General features: G+C 32.9%; 1 protein-coding gene across 1 annotated transcript in view; it reads left to right on the top strand.

The window, feature by feature from the left end:
- The first annotated feature begins 4,537 nt into the window (after positions 1-4,537).
- The window catches only part of LOC124532032, a 140,948-nt gene continuing 125,879 nt past the window's right edge, over positions 4,538-19,606 (top strand). Inside the window, exon 1 of the mRNA XM_047106658.1 lies at positions 4,538-4,639. The gene's annotated coding sequence lies outside the window, so the exon portion shown is untranslated. The remainder of the gene's footprint in view (positions 4,640-19,606) is intronic.

The raw sequence follows: 19,606 nt of genomic DNA, 5'->3' as shown, positions 1-19,606 counted from the left end.
GAAAACATCGCGAGGAAACCTGCATGTGTCTAATTTTATCGAAATTCTACCAAATGTGCATTCCACCAACCCGCATTGGACAGCGTGGTGGAGTATATTCCAAGCCCTCTCCTTAATAGAAGAGGAGGCCTTAACCCAGCAGTGGGAAATTTACAGGCTGTTACCGTACGTAACGTTACGTTACCTTACATGAATTGTTAAAATAATTGTTTACGGTACCATTAAAAATAAAATCTTTAATCATTGTATTCCTATATCTATAATTTTTTGACGCTTATGTGAATAAATTCATAGTCGAGTCGTACTTTGCTCAACAAAATCAACTTAAACCATACCAGATGAGATACGAATCAATCAGTAATGGTCAAATCGGCTGTGTATGTAAATCCTTAATTGTGTTAACATGACGCTTAATATACTGCTATTACTACTACTAAAATATTATTATAAACAAAAATTGTGTGCTATTGACATCTTCAAAATATTATTGGCCCTGGAAATTTGGATGACTAAGATCTGTCTCTTCGTGCTACAAAAAAGATACACCAAATGCTATTGCCATTTGCCTGTTTTAGATCTACTAATTCGGACTAGTTATAGTATGATAGTCTGTGGTCGCACTTCGTATTAATTAGTCTCTAAAACCAATTGGAAGATAATTGCTAAAAGTGCCGTTCCATACGGCAACACGATCAGCCTTGAAACAACTCCTAAGATCACAGCTCAATATTACAGCATATCGGGATTTTATGGGATTTGTAGAGACATTTTGTTTATATTTATAGATTTTTCAGTCTCGTGAACAAGACATTCGTAGACAATGTCGAAATATCGAGCTCCACCGAACAAAAATACAAAACATGGTAAATATCCCGAAATTAATAACTTTAATAATAAAAATAACCATGTTAATTTAAAATCCTATATTTATAGATTGAATTACAGTTTGAAACTACCAGGCAGTTTTAACTTTTTATAAATTTCATATCAATTAATAATAATAGATGTAATAAGTCTAATATACATAATCTAGTCTCGGTTACTAATTATTGTAAAGCTGATGCTTGCGCTTAATTTATGTAGGAATTATTAGGAAAATTATCCAAGAACCACGCCGACGTAAAATTTATCTTACACCTGTATTTTCCCGTAAGTTCCGTAATTTATATGCATATGTTGTTACTCAGGCTACCTCATGTTGAATTTCATTACGATCGGTTCAGCGGTTTAGTCGCAATGAAGTAACAAGTCGGACAGACATATTAAAATAAAATATATTGTAATACGATCTGATAAGAATGGTACCAAGTGATCTTTCCATGATCCGGCGAAGCCTACTTACTGCTAACCTAACATACGCGGAAGTTAATCGTCTTATCATATTTTATCTTAGAAAACATATTTCTTTATATTTGAAGATTCTGATTTATTTAATGTATTAAATAAATTTAAATGCAATTTTCATTTTCAGTTTGGACGTAGGCTATGTCAGTGTGTAAAATCGTCTTGCTTATTGATACGTTAAAGAATGGCTTTTGCTCAATACATGCCATGGCCGTAGTAGCACTTTCTGATGATCGAAAAAAAAAACTGAGATTTTATGATAAGCACGTCTGTTTTCATAAACAATTTCATGCGTCGACGAAAGAAATGTCAATAAACATCGTGAAGGGGAAATCTGCGTGTGACAAATAAAATTCGGCGATATGTGCGGCCACCAATTCGTTTTGAAGCAGCTGATGAAGATGTGTCCTTAAACAGCAAAATTTTATGGGATGTTTTTTTGTAATCTACTCAACTACCTACTTACGAAATATGGGGCTAAGACTGTTTTCTTAATATAAAAATAGCTGCCTTGATCCCAGCTATTTCCTACCCTAATTGTTCTTACATACAATTACCGATTTTACAATCTGGGGCCCAAAATGTAGAAACTAGAAAATTAAAATCTCATATTATTTTCCATAATAGTTGAGCGAATTAAGAAGTTTGTGTGTTTCCCTACTTCGGGATGCACGTAAAGCCGTTGTTCCGTTACCCGATCTTTATCTTGTAAATTCAGATAGCCTCGGTATAAGCATACGTGGGACAAAAAGTGACATTCTTATTTCACAAATTAACTGTAGTACATTACTGTATTAGCACCCAATCATCATAATATTCTATCGCCAAAAAGCAATACTTAATATTATAATGTTTCGGCTTGAAGGACAAGCCAGTCACAAGGGACATATTATCTTAATTCCCAAGTGTGGTGCTAATTTAGCTTACAGTAAAAATGTATATAAAGGTATCACTTACGATCAGGTGAAAATTTGACATCTTTCTGACTATAAAAGAAACAAAGGTAAACATTAACACGATTTTCACGCTTTATATAAATCAATCATAGCTCGTTTTCTAATCTTATTGCTTTATTTCTAATCCGATTTAGTTAGTGCCAATTCTCTTGAATGGTCAATTTAAAAGCGCCGATTAAGCGCCACTTAGCATCGACCTCAGTACTACTTCGTGGAAATTTCGTAATCAGTTTTTATTCTAGAAATATTAGCCTCTTAAAATTTATTATAATATGCTTTCTTCATATTTCAAATAGCCAATGATCCTCTTAATTCTAATTTAATTAAGTACTAAAATACTTTCTAATTAGTTGAAAAAATATGTTTTCCTGTATTGCGAAAACTTTTCTTATATAAATGAAAATATGATGTACTTAAAATTGAAAATGAAATATATTTGAAGTAAAAAAAATGTAGATATCATTGGCGTCCGGAAATCTTTACTAATATTATGAATCCGAAAGAAAACCTTACTGTTTCCTCTTTGCTTTTAAACGGATGAACCGATTTACATGAAATTTGTTATGTAACGGTTTGTGTTCAGATATAGTTATATAAATTAGGCACGAGTACCCAAGGTATACAAAACGTTTTTTTTTCAATCATTAACACTGTAAATGATAGAAAGACATGAATTTTCTATGGTCAACAACATCCTGTAAATTTCACACTGCTGGGCTAAGGCTTCCTCTTTCCGGGTTAGTTAAAATACACACGTGGCAGAATTTCTATTAAATTAGACACATACAGGTTTCCTCACGATATTTTTCTTCACCGCCGAGTACGAGCTGAGCTATAAATACAAATTAAGCACATAAATATTCAGTAGTGTTTTTCTGGGTTTGAATCCGCAATCATCGGTTAAGATGCACGCGCTCTAACCACTGGGCCATGTCGGCTCATATTTTCATATTTCTATGGTCACGTAATGTTAATTTTAAAAAGAACACCTTGACTTGTCGATTTGTTTCATATCTTAAGATGAATACTTTAAACGCGCCTTGCTTCGTGCCGGTAGAAATGATTGCTGCCCTTAAAATTATTGCTTTTGCGTTACAAACCTACCAAGCTGCCTGTGTCGATGCCTTGTTCTCGCAATGCCGACATCATTTGAAAGTGACTCAAAATTTGCGCTTTTAAGTGTACGTTAAACTTTTTATGCTTAAAATTTCGATTGAAGTCTACCATTAATTAAGTTTCCAAGTAATGTTGACTATGAAACAGAATGTTACTATGTTACTTATATACAAAATGTTACTTATATACAAAATAATATGCCTTTTTTTTTTCTCGCTGGAAAAACGCTTTACGCGCTTCCCCCACGTGATGGAAAGTGGGGGGGTGTGTGGGACTCCCCGAAGCCCTGGACGCCTCGTGCGCCCAAGTACGCCGGGTTTACCCACTAAAAAACCAGCGGTACCCTCTCCGTCTTTCGGCGGACGCCACGGGATCGCTTACGCATGCTACCGTGACGCCCTGACGGTCGGCCCGCCTATGCGGGCCTCCAACTCCTACGGGGAATTCCCGGGGTACTGGGATGACACTTTCGCAGAAGGAGCGCATCTCTGACCAGCACATCTCGCTACTGAGCATGGCGTTGATAACGCTCGGTAGCGAGAGGTCTCCACCCATAGTCGCTGCAAGGATGTGCCTCTGGGGTCCCCACGCAGCACACTCGTACAGGAAAAAAAATAATATGCCTGCTAAAGTCTGGCGTAGACTATTTTGTTATTTTTTTTTGTGTTTTCTTTGGATATTCGGAGACCAGCTAACAATACTAAGTAATGGAGTTACAATAGTTGGTTTTAGGGTAATAAGTCCACAGGTATATCTAACGCAGCTCTCATAAACTAACACTGTGATAAAATACATTACTTACTTTGGGTTATCTTCAGTAAATGTATACAAGTATATCTAAACTTTTAATTTATACAAAATTACTTTTATTCAATAAATCATTAAATTTTAATAACAATATTGAAAATAGTAGAATCGTCTTGATATCGAAATTTATATAATTACCACACTTAAGATTCTAAAGGAATACGTAATATATTTTTTAAAGCAATATTGTTGATGCGTGTCATTGTGGCAGGTGACCGATTCTATTTACCGTTCCCCTTATTCAGGACTCGTATTCCGTGGGCGGGCGGAGCGCTCTCTTATAGATCGGAGGGCGCTCAGTGAGACTCGAAGTGCCGGCTCGTGCGGACGCGTCGTGCTTACCCCGTAAAGACAAAACGAGACGCACATACGTGACCGATAACGCTAGAGCAGGACAGCAACCCAGTTTTCAACAGGTCGTTATTGTTACTCCACTAAATGGTGATATCGTGTAATAATTCTCACTTCAGCTCTTTATTTTATAGCTCGTTCAAAGTTTTTTTACTTGCACGCTACGTTGTATACGTATTTATTTGCGTGAATGTTTATCAACTCTTAAGTGGTGTGGTTTGTGGAGCTTTTTATGGTTTTTGTGCTACGAACGCCTTTAACGATGACGAACATTTCAGTTTATTTACAAGTTATAATTATGTAGTGGAACATCGAAACTTGAACAAAAACATTGACGACTGGATTTAATAATACCTATGCTACTTAATTTATTATTTCATATCACTGGTTGATTATTTCCTGTTATGTTTTTGATCTGAAAATTTTCTTACAAGATTTTCATACAATATTTTGAACATTTATTACTTCAGTTGTCCGTATTTTCCCAAATATATCTTTGGTAATGTAATGAAGTTATAAAATTCGTCAGGACTAATACAACTGTCGCTCATACATTTCAGTTATCACGCAACACACGTTTAAGATAACGAAGTTAATTTTTGTTTTGGTTCGTTTGGGAAAATCACAGAAAATTTGAATTTGTGATCTCATATCTATTTATGAGATTTCGCCTACCTGTGATTTTGATCACAGAAACTTATTTACATAGAATGTGAGTACTTGCATCATGCAAAAAACACTAGACCTATTTTGATGAAACATTTTTGCTGATAAACTAATAATTACACTTAAAACTATTTTCTATTTTATCTTGTAACTACGCCGGTTATATACTTTGTATAAAATTTGATCTTTATATAAAAAGCCGTACACTATGGTGGATTGACTATCATTATAAGGATTAAGATTTTTTGTCATACGACTTTGAACTTAAAATTTTGAATTAGGGTTTTTTTCTACGTTCTCCAATTGATCCATACAAGGTGTACACATCATTCTGATTAGGATTATTTTAGTGTTTGAGATAACATGCACTATAAACGCATCAACTTTTATGAACGGCAACGCACCTTCAAGCCCCCCGGTATTGCAAATGTCGATGGGCGGTGGTAGTCATTTTCCTCCAGATGAGGCCTGTACGTTTGCGACCTATAGCATAAAAAAAGAAATGTTTTATCGCGATAGAATCGCATTTGCTAGTAATACTAATTAAAACTCAATAAATTTATCTGTCTGCTTGCATATCACCATATCACCACTCACCATAACTGAGTCATTGAACCGATCGTACCTAATGGAAATTGACAGAATGCTAGTCTGTGACCTGGATAAAACAGGCGTAACAGGCGGACTCTATAGGGAAAAATGGATTCAGAGTCATAGACAACAGATTAAAAGACGAAAAGAGAGCAACTGTATTACCAAACTATTTTCATACTATAAATATTTAATGAAACAAAAGTTGTATATAATGTCACAATTTAGTGATCGTATTGCTTTTGATTATTTTTGAGTTCATATTACTGTTTGTCCTCCATTCTCGAAAGAGTCAATTCTAAAGATTTTCGGGAGAAAAATCATTTGTGCCTTAATATGTGCGTATTTATTCGCATCCTAACAAAACATTTTACAGAAAATGTTAACGAAAATACAACTGACCTTAAATGTAAATTATATCAAACAGAAAGTATATCTAGAAATAACATCTAAATCGATTGAGAAATAATATGTTCTTTGATACAATAATAAAACCTAGTTTTCATTTATTAAAAGTGGATTGACGAAGCGAGCTTGAAATGTCAGAAAGCAGAATGTTATAACAGCTATACTAAAATACGTCATACGTCAAAGTGGCGAAGGAAAGTGAGTAGTTTTACAAGTGAAATATAATGAGAGTCTTGGAATTCAAATTCTGCGTAGAAGAAGTTACTATATATATTACGCATTTGAGACATAGTTGATGTCCTAAATAGTGTTATCTTTCGTTTGCGTGCGAAGTCAGTGACAATATTTCAACAGATACATTTAATGATATTAGGATATAGACTAAATCAAAATATTGATATAAGCTTAAGAATAGGGAACTGAAATCAACCTTAATATTTATGATTCTCAGTTGTTATTATAATTCGGTATCTGGTAGTAATCGCAAAAATATCACAGCAGACGATTTAAATTATAATCTTGAAATTTTAGTAGTGATTCCGCCTTGAACTGATGTGACGTATGTGCATCAAACTAATAAACTCGTTAAAGTAAAAGAAAGAGCCATCAGAGACACGAACAACACGATTGGAGAGACATATATATATATATATATACGAGATTTTAAATTAACATGGTTATTTTTATTATTAAAGTTATTAATTTCGGGATATTTACCATGTTTTTTATTTTTGTTCGGTGGAGCTCGATATTTCGATATTGTCTACGAATGTCTTGTTCACGAGTCTCGTAAATGAAGGAATAAATAAATTATGTTAGCTATATTTACAACAAAGTACCATAATGAAAACCGTAAAATAAAAATAGTTACCTTAACTTTGTCAGTAGGAAGAAGTACAGAAGTTACAAGATAACTGGAAAGTGCTAAGTAATAAAAGGGATATGCTGTATGGCTTTGTTTAGGCAAGAGTGGGTGCTATCCGCTCATAAATTATTCTAACGGTAACCATCAATACTTAGTAATGTTGTTCCGGTTTAAAGGTTGAATAAACAAGAGTGAACCTCACTCCTTGCAATAGCAGCTAAAATAATTGATCATCGGTTGACGGCTAATAAATTTCCTTCGAAAAAAAGGAAAGCATGTTGGTCACCTTGGGGGTAAGACCGAGACGTATTCTGTGACAGCAAACGGACAAGATGCTCTCTTATGCAGTGGCTTCATATGTTTTCTTTGCCACCGCTCTGTACAATGAGTACATACAGTACGTACCGTACAGTATATCAACAAAAAATTGTGTTTATTATTTTTCTGAAACTATAAATTACTTAACTGTTTTTTATTTCTTCATTTTAGTGAGGTACTTTTATCGATACAAAAGTGCAATTGTTCTCAAACAATTTGCCGTATCGAATACAATATAATTACAAATTATTTCTATAAACAACATGTGTACTAATTAGCTATATGTCAAATTATATTTTTAGAGAGGCCGCAAGTGTAACAGCACTATATCATAAATAGTTATAGCCGATAATGTCGTCGCTTCTGCTAGGATACTTTGGAAAACACCAATATCTAATAGAATCATATTTAATTTAGTAATTGCTGCAGCTCTCTCTATTCTGTTCTTGTAATATTCTACTAAGATTGATATAAATCTTCCACTTTGTTTTAAGATTCGGAATTGAGTGATTCTACAATTATAAATTATTCAAATAACCGTCAATATCGTTGACAACGCCACCGAGATTCCTATTTCGAACCTTCTAAAATAAAATCTAGACTGTTAATTTCAATTTATTATTTTTTTTTGATGAAACTCTGATATTAATTAATGTACATTAATTATTATAATTATAAAGTACTTGTTAATGCTCGGGACTTAAAAACAAACATTAAATTTTATATGTAAGATAAAACGTACAACATGTTAATTGTTTCAATTATGTATAAAATGTTATTAAAAGTATTTCTTTAAAGTTAATAAAATTAATCATATACAGGACTCATGGGGCTCATGGTGTATTGTGTATTTCTAAGGAACTGGTTTACGAGTGGTTGCGATAAGAAAGCGTGGAGACAGCTTATTTTTTAAATAAATAATGTCAAATCGTGAGTGCCAAATCGGGGCAAGTTGCTACAAAAGGTTAAAGTGAATTAATCATACGATACAAAATCTAATGTTTCCTTATACATTATTCATTACGGTAGCAATTTAAATTTGATACAGTTATTATAAGCTGTTATTATAAGGTATACCTAGAATAACTTATGAAGGTTCATTACTTTAATAATTACGTTTGTATCGTAATATTTAATACTTTCATAACAAATACTTAAACAATTACATCATTTAAACAAAACCGTTGGTAGAGGTTGTATGTTTATTATTATACTAAGACTTCTATAACGCACTGTCTCTTCTAGGGATGTCGTTCTGGCCGATTTCAGCCAAGGCGGTAAATCTCAAGGGAGACTACAAACTACGCAGGACATATTATTGTGCACAAGTTTGCACTCTATTCCTTCACGTTTATAATCCATTGGGACGGCGAATTCAACATGATCGGAAAAAATACAGGCGAATGTCCAAAGGCTTACGTGCTATTCGACGCACCAGAGTGTACCAACGCCAGAATCCTGGGAGTTACTCAAAATATTTCAATAGAAAAAATCTAATAACTCTATCAGCCCGACAGGGGTTTGAACCTAGGACCTCAGTTTATACATTATATATAGATCACCGAGCCATTCAGTTTTATAAAATGGGTTTTGTGATTTTTATAATAAAACAAATAACATAAAAAAATCTTCATCATCATTATATTTGTGATCTCTGTAACGCTAAAATGCAGGGACGTAGATCCTTAATTGATCGAGTCGATTTATATTGTTCTCAACTCGTATCGTGGATACTGAAACATGAGCATATACCGTCATGCTCGTTTACTAACCAGTAACTACACATGTTCGTAACGCTTATTACGTCTCGCATATCATGAGAATGAATTACATTCGACGCGTAATAGCATAATAAACATCAGGTGTAGGTTTCATTGAATTCAATTAAGCAGTTCTTCTTGATTTCCCCGACTTATTGCTTCCACTGGTGACGGAAGGGCTGGTTCATTTTTCACCCAGAGAATCGTTATTTGTAATTCAATGGGAAAATACTTCATTGCAAACTAAAATAGAGGATTTTAGTTAGGAAATATTAGGTTAGGAAATAGATAAATCTATAAACAAGCTCAAACTACTTAAATCCAGTTTAAACTGGTTATTGCTCGTAACTTAATAAAATAATTTGATATCCAACGTCTCGTTTGATACTATTGATTATTTACTCAGGCGAACAGAACTCGCTAATATTATAATAATATAATCGATGTTTGGGAACTATGCCCAAAGCGTCTATACAAAGTTCACTCATTTATCGGTAAAGTTATTTTACTTGTTCGCTCGCTAAACGTAACTATTGTACGTAAATAAAATATAGCATACATTTTGTTACAAAACATAATAAATATGTGTGTCACAACATGATGATAAACGAAGAAGAAGTTATACCTATAATTATTAAAATCTTAGAGGTGTTCGGAACCGTCAATTTTCGTTCGAATGTCGGCATTTTTAATTTATAGAAGATTCGCATTCGGTCGACTATGTCACTAAAATGTCGAAAATTTGACGAATGTAAATCGAAGCTGAAAATTTCTAAATTCTTGACCTTTCGAAAGAATGATTGACTTCCAAACCGGAATATACATTGCACTATATTTTTTTTTCCTTTAAAAAGAATCATGCTATGGTTGGTATTTTTAAATTCTAAATTCTATTTTTATTTGGGAATGAGCTTGAATGCTTGAGTGCTTCTGATTTAGAAGAAGCTCTCTTATTGGTGACATGCATTCACAGCGTCAAACCGCGCAACATTTTCTTCTTTTTCCATTAACTTCCAAATTGCCCGATTGAAATTATGTGCTCTAATAAAATTTTCCTTTGTCTCTCTCTTTATCTAATAATATTATTTATCTTACATCTATATGATATACATATAAGTGACGTCATTATCCACTTTTTGCCTCTATTTAAAGACGCAAGAACAGCTTTCAATGGTTTACCGCAGACGAATGGCATAATAAAATGCCAAGAGGCGCGTTCAATCCAAACGAATATTCAGTTCGAAAGAATATAGACCAAACTATCAATTACTCCCGTTTGGTAAAATCCCGTTCATATTAAATAAAAACTGCAGTGGGATCTATTTTAGTCAGACAGAAATTTGTCATAATTTGTTTTTGTTCTTGACTTTGTCCAAGTCCGTATGGTAACTTCAGCTCATTGGATTTTCTAGAGCTAAAACGCAACAATACTTAAGTTTTGTTCGTCCTAAATAATGAAATCCTAGCTCGTAAGGTATGGTTGATATTTCTTATAGTTCTAATGCTTAAATGGGCGTTGGTGACTATCTTTAACCAGCTGACGTATTTGTTCATCCTACATGTATCGAAAAAGCGTTTCAGATATTTTTCTATCATCAATACTGTGGATCGAATAGTTCGCTCTCATGATTTTTTCATCGAAATATATTCTTAATTCCTTTGTATTTTTTTGCCAATAATTCTAGTTGCCCAGTTGAAAGGATACGTTGTTTTTTGAATTATATACTTTATTAATGATATCAGTTCCACTACAAACATGTTTTGTTTTAGGTATTTTTCCAATTTTCATACCCTTAAAGTGGATTTATGCCTCCGAAACTTCTAAATACTTTTATATGAAGCTTGACATGATTAGGGCGTACACACACGAAGTAGTTTACCTCGGGAAATCAAAAGGTTCCCAAGGGTTAGTACATCCCATGTTCAAAGACCACAGAACAAAGTCACGGAAACATATCGTCCTTTGTAAATGTATTCATATTAAAGCCCACGTACCGCTGACCGTGAATTATTAAAATGTTACTTTGACATTTCATATTGAAGATATCTTTAAGTTCCATAAACGTATGGATATAATGTAGTTATGCGAAAAATTATTACTTTGTCATATAACTATTTTCTTTAAATAAATGAACTAATAACACTAAAATATATATATAAGTAGTAGTTTCTTGATGGTAGGGCTTTGTTCAAGCCCGTCTGGGTAGGTACCACCCATTCATCAGTTATTCTACTGCCAAACAACAGTACTCAGTAGTGTTGTGTTCCGGTTTGAAGGGTGAGTGAGCAAGTGTAACTACAGGCACAAGGGACATAATATCTTAGTTCCCAAGGTTGGTGGCGCATTGACGATTTAAGGAATACTTAATATTTCTTACAGCGTCATTGTCTATGGGTAATGGTGACCAAGTAAGTAAAAAAGTAGTACATATAAGTAGCATTAAATGTGTCAATTTTTTCCTTAAAATATACTTTAACGATTACAGTTCTTATTTCAAAATATTGTTCTTATGTGATATATCGTGACGATCCGGTTATACGAGTTAGTCCCCGAGGATTCCTTCATTTACCAAGTTTATATATATCATATTTGACATAAGACTATTACACGTACCCAAGATAATACAAAGAAAAATCAGCAACATGATACACACTGCAGACAGATAAAAATATATTTGTGTGTATGGTTCTAAATTTCATCATGCAAAAAATACGTCGTATAAGCACTTACTGAAACACCACACGTACCACAACATATAGTTACAACAAACAAAATTTTCTAATACAAAAAAAAATATATACCACAGAACTTTCAGATTGTACTTTGTATTTTTAAACGTTGAAAAAAACCACTGATTTTCTTCTTAAAAATATTTATTCAATATTTTTAAATAATAGAGGTATTCTTGCTTTTTGAATGTCAATAATCTACAACTAGTTTGGAAGGGACGACAAATCCGTCACGACCGGAAAGAGTTCAGGCTCAGGACCGAAGGCTTTACGTGCTTTCCGACATACGTGAGTGTACACTTCCAAATTCCAGACTTCGTTGTGTCACTTAAATATTATGGATTTTTTTCTTGAAAAAATATTATTAACTAGCTGTGTCTGCGACTTCGTGAGCGTTTTAATTTAACAAAATAGTTATAGCCTAAGTTACTATTTATTGCATTAAGTAATTGTCAGTGAAAGTTCTTTCAAAATTGGTCCAGCTGTTACTGAGATTAGCTGGGACAAATAGACAGGTAGACAGACAGAAATTCTAATAAACGCTCTTTTGTCCCATATTGATATACACAAGCATTTAGTAAAAAGGAGTTATTTTAATATTAATAATATACACTCATTTTATTTATGTATACATTACTTATCTAGTCTTCATATTCTGAAACACGATCGATGCTGTTGTCGCTAACTGGAAAATGTTCACACAACAAGCGGTTATTTGACAACGACGATTTTTGTGTTATTCGTTAACTACTACAAATTCAAAATTCCTTTGATATATTTATGACAGCATTTCGTTTTTCAGTATGCTTTAAAACAAAAACAAAACTCATATACATATAGCCAGTAATAAGTTTAATTAAAATATTATATCATAGAAGAATCAGCCTGTTCTGCCTCAAGCGGTATGTTGGTAACTAAACCCTTTGTGTCTTTTCAATCCCATTTATTGCACCACCACTTAGCCATATTTTCCCTAACCGGCTTCTAGTTTAGACCACCACTTACCATCAACTGGAGTGATCTCAAGTACCCGGTATGAAAAAAAATTAAAGCAGTATATATGTCTATTTCATTCAATACGACGTACAAGCTTTTCAGTGGTTATCGAGACAAATTGTGTGTTCAGATGCAAATATTTTATTCAAAACTAAGACACTTGTGTATTTCAAGCATGGAAGCTCGTTGTCATAGCAACTATCAAAAGTGCCTATAGCCTGATTACGAATAAACTCGTTTATATAAGTCATTAAATATTATAGACTTTCTATGGATGACAGGATAGAATAATTAATTCGTCATTATAATTTAATTTGTTGTCCATTCTCTTACATATAAAAATAAATATTAATTAAATAATATGAAATTCTAGAAAATTCGAAAAACCGTTTGCTAAACAAAAATTATATTAATGAATTTAACGAGATTGCAAAAATCATATTGGAATAAGGCTACGCCCTTTTTTATAAGCGTTATCAAAAGTTAATTGTTTGAGCAAATATTTTTCCTTTTTTGAGTCCATCCTGTTTTGCCGAGGACTCTTTCTTGTTTGACAGCACTTATCCTCTTTAGTTCCTTTCTATTCGCAATTATTCGGATTACCTAACTTATAAATAAAGAATATTGAATGTGAACCGGTTTTTTCTAGAAATTTCGGTCAAATTGTATTGTTATTAATATTAAAATTAATATAAAAATTTACTTGGTGGTAGGGCTTTGTGCAAGCCCGCCTGGTTAGATATCACCCACTCATCAGATATTCTACCGCCACATAACAGTACTCAGTATTGTTGTGTTCCGGTTTGAAGGGTGAGTGAGCCAGTGTAACTACAGGCACTAGGGACACAGCATCTTAGTTCCCAAGATTGGTGGCGCATTGACGATGTAAGGAATAGTTAATATTTCTTACAGCGTCATTGTCTATGGGTGATGGTGACCACTTACCATCAGGTGGCCCATATGCTCGTCGGCCAACCTATTCTATAAAATTAAAAAATTAAAAACTGTAAATGATAAATCGCTTCAAGCGCTTCAAGATTTCGTTTATGAAAGGAAAAAACGAAACCTTTTATGATTGCTTTCGTATAATTCAATTTTAGAGTATCTTAACTACTTTTTGTATTGTCTATTTATATAATAAAATCTAAATTTAAATATACAGAATAATAAAAATAAATGGTAGAATACCTTCTACCTATATATATTTCTGTTCACAATATTCAAGTTTAATTGTATTGGTACTTACGAATTTTTCCTTTTCTCTTCTAAGCAATTATCCCATATTGTGATGAGGTTTTCTTTGTTGACGACAATCGTCCCTCAGGTTTGATCTTTCAATTCTCAATCAATCGTATTAGTCAAAATGGTATTAGCATTATACCCAGACAATGCGGAAGATATTCCAAAACGAATCGTCTGATTGTCCCGGTTTATTTCATCTATTTGTAAAAGCCATTTTTTTTAAACAAACCAAATACGATACGAAGATAGCGCTTTGAAACCCGGGCAAGCGTCATTGAATTTTCAAGTGCTTAATTTGTGTTTATTATTCATCTCGTGCTCGTCGACGAAGGAAAATGTCGTGAGGAAACCTGCGTGTGTAGATTGAAAGTCTGCCACATGTGTATCCAATCCGCATTGGAGCAGCTGAGCACTGGAATGTATACAGGGATGTTATTTTACTTTTCATTTATAAATTTGTGCTAAGCATTTCAATATCCGACATAGGAAACTGAGAAATTATAAGCGAATCTTGTAATACTTATAGAATGCCCAAATATCGTCTGTGTTTGCTGCCACGCGTTCAACAAGTAACGCTATAACAAAACATAAAAAATTAAAATGCTCGTAAACACCTACTTTTTATCAGCGATTTTATAATATTCATTACAACTGTTATTTTTTTTTAGATTAGCGTGCGATTGGATTTTATGATGAATATTGGTTTGAAAAATATTTGTCGAAAATTTTAATCAAATATTTAATATAAGTAAAGAAGTGAAAACATTTTTTCTTAATTTTGCGATGTAATTACTTATGCCAAATTTAATTAAAAATGTATATTTTAGAATATAATGAAAGATAGTATATATATATACAATTTAAATTATATATTATTTTTAAACAACAATACGGTTAGAAAAACATTTTACTCTCATCGTCCGTCCCTCAAATGTCGTAGCGTCGCCTATCAATCATTGGGGGTTTAGCTACAAATCTTCTTTAGGGCGTCACAGGTGTTTTGTTCGGAATCCTTGGACCTCTCTTTTTACTACTTGTTGCGCCCTCGTATCGACCTATTTCTGCCCACGCCCTGAAACAAACACGTAACACCGATATGACATTAGTGTCAGGCAACAACGTCAAACAATAGTTCGCTGAAAGCTATTATTATTATTAGCAGGTATCACGACGAGGTTATCGAGATATGTATTTGAAATTATGGAATACCTATTTAAGAAACTATATCATTATTATATTATGATAAAATAGTCAAAATATAACAATGCATTTTGTTTACACATCTATATTAATATTGCAAATGAACCGAATTTGATGAAACTAAGTGTAGAGCAAACTCGAACTTCGAGGAAGGACATAGGGTACGTTTATTGCCTAACACATGACAACCAATCTCTTAAAATGCGAGCGAATCTGCGATCGACAACTAGTTTAATTATACTTAGTACGAGATACCTACATTGTCATTTATACCTACTATTCAAACACATGCAGTACAGATTTTTGCAATATTAAATTTTATATTGTTTGGAATTTAGACATCATATTACGTAATGTTTAATTTTTCCAACGAACTTCCATTATAAAAAGAGACATTATTATAATAGATGTAATTTAATATGTAGGTACTCCAGAAATTGCACACAAATAAACTTCTATACATTGTTAAACGAAATAGCAATCCTGCTAAGTCAATTATGTAATTCATATGGTATGCCTATTGGATAGGGTTATATATTATGCAACGTATCAATATCTACCAAAACTGGATCGATTCTCATAAGATATGATTTTGCATTTGCAAGTAAATTCTTAAGCTAAGTATAACATATTTGTACTTGTAACTACGAAAATGCGTACTTGTCGAAAATACGTATTTAAATACGAATATTATAATAATATAAGAATTATTAACCTCAAGGTCTTGAATATATACAAATAAAAATAGCTACTGTACAAATGGAAATGGTGGCAGGTATGCTCGCAGAAATTTCCCGTTGAATCGCAAATCCGATCAACTTGCAGAACTAAACTAATAACACGAGGTTCCTGTCAAACAACCTCAGGTGTTGAGAGAATATTTGCCAGAAAGCGACAACAGCATCGATCTTGTTTCAGAACACGAAGATAAGACATGTAAGCACATAAATAAAATTATTGGTTATTCTATTTCTTATAATATCTTTAGTAACTAATTTTATTGGGATCAGGTGCCAAGGGTGGCTTATGAAAATATTGTGGTTTGGAATTATGACCTGAAACGCTATTTAAACCCAAGTTTCAGTTCATTTAAATTTAGAAAAATTAGTCTCGCATTAACATATGGAATTTTAGAAATAACTGTTTCTGCATTTGAGAGATTTCAATAAAATATTTTTTTAAAAAATTATTATTTATTACTTTTTTTTATGATCACTTTGAAGTCGGTGTTATTTTTTTTTTTAAATATTTTATTGAAGTGTCTTAAATACAGAAACGGTGTTCTTTTTTAAAAAAAATATTTTATTTGATACTTATATTATACATTTCAACTGAAAAGTTTTTACTATATTAATTATAAAGTTAATTACACTAAACATTTTTAGCTGCAAATTGGATAAGACATCATTTAAAATGAAAGAAAAATATTTACTTCGTTTGTTAGCTTCTACTTTTCTCGTGGCGGTTTCAGGACTGAATACTGTTTTACTCGTATGAGATGGTGTTATCGTATCAATGAATGCAGCTTCCTATACTACATCCTACTCTCATCCACAGGAAACCAAAGTCAGTCTATTAGGTATCTTCATCAGCACGACTAATTCCACTGGGCTCAATAATAGCTTCGATAGTAACAAAAGCTCGTTTTATTATATGCCCCACACTTAATTTAATAAATTTCGAATGACGTCATTTGACGACCTAAGTGGTCGAGTAGTGTGTGCACCGGTTTTCATGGGCACGCCACTCCGAGGTACTGGGTTCGGTCCCCGGCCAAGTCGATGTAGAAAAATCATTAGTTTTCTATATTGTCTCGGGTCTGGGTGTTTGTGGTACCGTCATTACTTCTGAATTTCCAAAACACAAGTGTTTCAGTTACTTACATTGGGATCAGAGTAATATATGTGATATTTATAATTAGTATTTGTATCTGTATGAAAATGTTTTTTTTTTTTTTTCATCACAACGTTCAATAACTCTTTATCGTCAAATGTAGGTAATATGCTTTCACGGGGAGTGGACAGAACAATAGTTCAAAATGGCGGTCAAACGAAAGCGGTTCGATTAACTTAATGCAGTTTTTTTTTAAATTAAGTATATTGATAGTTTTAAAGATGGATAGAATTCAAGGTTTTATTTTATATAATAGTAACCCATTGACATAGTTTTCGTCTCATTACTTTGCCTTTTCATTATAAAATGACAACAAAAGCCTATACTAAAGAGAAAAGGCTTTTCTGGTAATCCCTAACTAAAAATGCAAACCAATATACATAAAACTTGTACCAGAAAATGCACTTGTTGGAGAAGGCTTTTAGTACGTCATATTATTATACAAGTTAATGCGCTTCGTAATTTCACTCGCTTTCAATTTGACAAGCGTGAAATCCATGTTCTTGTTAAAAATAAATTATAACTGATAGTTATAATAGAGAGCTGAGATAGCCCGGTGGTTAGAACGCGTGCATCGTAACCGATGATTTCGGGTTCAAACCCAGGCAAGTACCACTATATATATGTACTTAATTTGTGTTTAATAATTATTAATAATTTAATTCTTAATTCATCTCGTACTCGGCGGTGAAGGAAAACATCGTGAGGAAACCTGCATGTGTCTAATTTATCGAAATTCTGCCACATGTGCATTCCACCAACCCACCTTGGAACAGCGTGGTGGAATATTTTCCAAAACCCTCTCCTTAATAGAAGAGAAGACCTTAGCCCAGCAGTGGGCAATTAACGGGCTGTTACTTTATTTTACTAGTAATAAATTTTAAACCGACGAGTCACAAAATTGCTTGAAAAAGAATTGGCTCCTTGGTATACTTGTAGTCATTCCTGGACCTTACTGGTAGAGCAACATGATACTCATATGCGCTTTTTAAAATATTCTGCCTTCGATTCCTATGTTTACCAAGTATTTTTTTTAAATTATTTTTTTTTCACACGAAACACGTTGTATAGGTATATAATAATGAAAAAAAAATGTCAACATATTAAGCAAGTGAAAAAAAGAGATTTTTTTTATCGAGCTATATTATATAGTTGTTATACATCAGTAATGATTATTTTTTAGTATTAACTAGCCACCCGCCCCTGCTTGGCACGGGTGCAATGCTGATACTAAATATACTACGGATTTTTTCTTGTTTCTTTACTATATTTCCCACATAACATTAAAAAAACCTTCCTCTCGTATTAATTAAAAACCGCAAAAAAATCCGTTGCACTATATTAAATATCTAAGCATACATACTTATAGATTTTTTTCCACATTGTATAACTATAATTTATTACAATGATTTAAGTAATTATATGACGATTGATTATTTTTAGAATATGTTGTAATGTAATATTTTATTTTTTCACAATTAATACTGGTCGAATGTCTGATAATGGCCGGTTAGAAAAAAAATGTCAAGAAATCGAACGCGGCGGCAGTGTTTTATTATAAATCTTATTATTTAAAAATAAAATTAGAATCATAGACCAGATTTGGATATAAATTCAGGATATATTATGAAAATTGGATTTGTGGGTAAAATAAATGTGAAAATAGTGTTAATAAATGAATCTGGAAGTATGGTTGTTTAAACTTGTGACCATCCTAAGAATAGGAACAGACAGCGGTAAGCGGCTTTGTTTTATACTATGTAATGATAATGAAGAGTCATATAAGGTGTCGCGTCATACATGCAATTTCGTAACTTACAATTTATTTTTGGAACGCTGCAGCAGACGCTTGAACTATACTCCGTAGTCAATACTATAAACTGTAAGCAAAACAAATCGTTTCTTGAATACTGTGTTCGGACTTTGTCTTTAACAACTCCCACTGGTTGAAACGCGGTGGATCAATCCTTGTCTGCATAAGCCACTCGACTAATATTGTTCTTGAGAAAAATTGTTCAAGTTCACTGAGGCTAACCATAAGGCTAAGATTACGTTCGGAGGATTTGCATACTTTCATAAAAAATCATCATATAACACACAATATTGTGACACATTGCTGATTTTTTTAAAATTAATTTATCATTTCTAGATAACGTTTATCGCAAGATATAACATTTGATATATTAGCTATTCTTCAATACAATCCATCAGCCCATTTCCGTTTACTGCTGGACATAGGCCTCTCCAATTGCAAGCCACTGAGATCGTTCTTGGGCTACTAATAGCTAGTACATTAGCTATTTTACAATAAAAAAGTATAATTGTTAATCTTATTCTATAGCGAAATCGTCCTCTTATACAAT

This window comes from Vanessa cardui, chromosome 8 (assembly GCF_905220365.1).
Source record: "Vanessa cardui chromosome 8, ilVanCard2.1, whole genome shotgun sequence".
In the NCBI taxonomy this organism is placed as follows: Eukaryota; Metazoa; Arthropoda; class Insecta; order Lepidoptera; family Nymphalidae; genus Vanessa; species Vanessa cardui.
The sequence above is the reverse complement of the archived record's forward strand: the minus strand, read 5'-3'. Positions and strand labels throughout refer to the sequence as shown.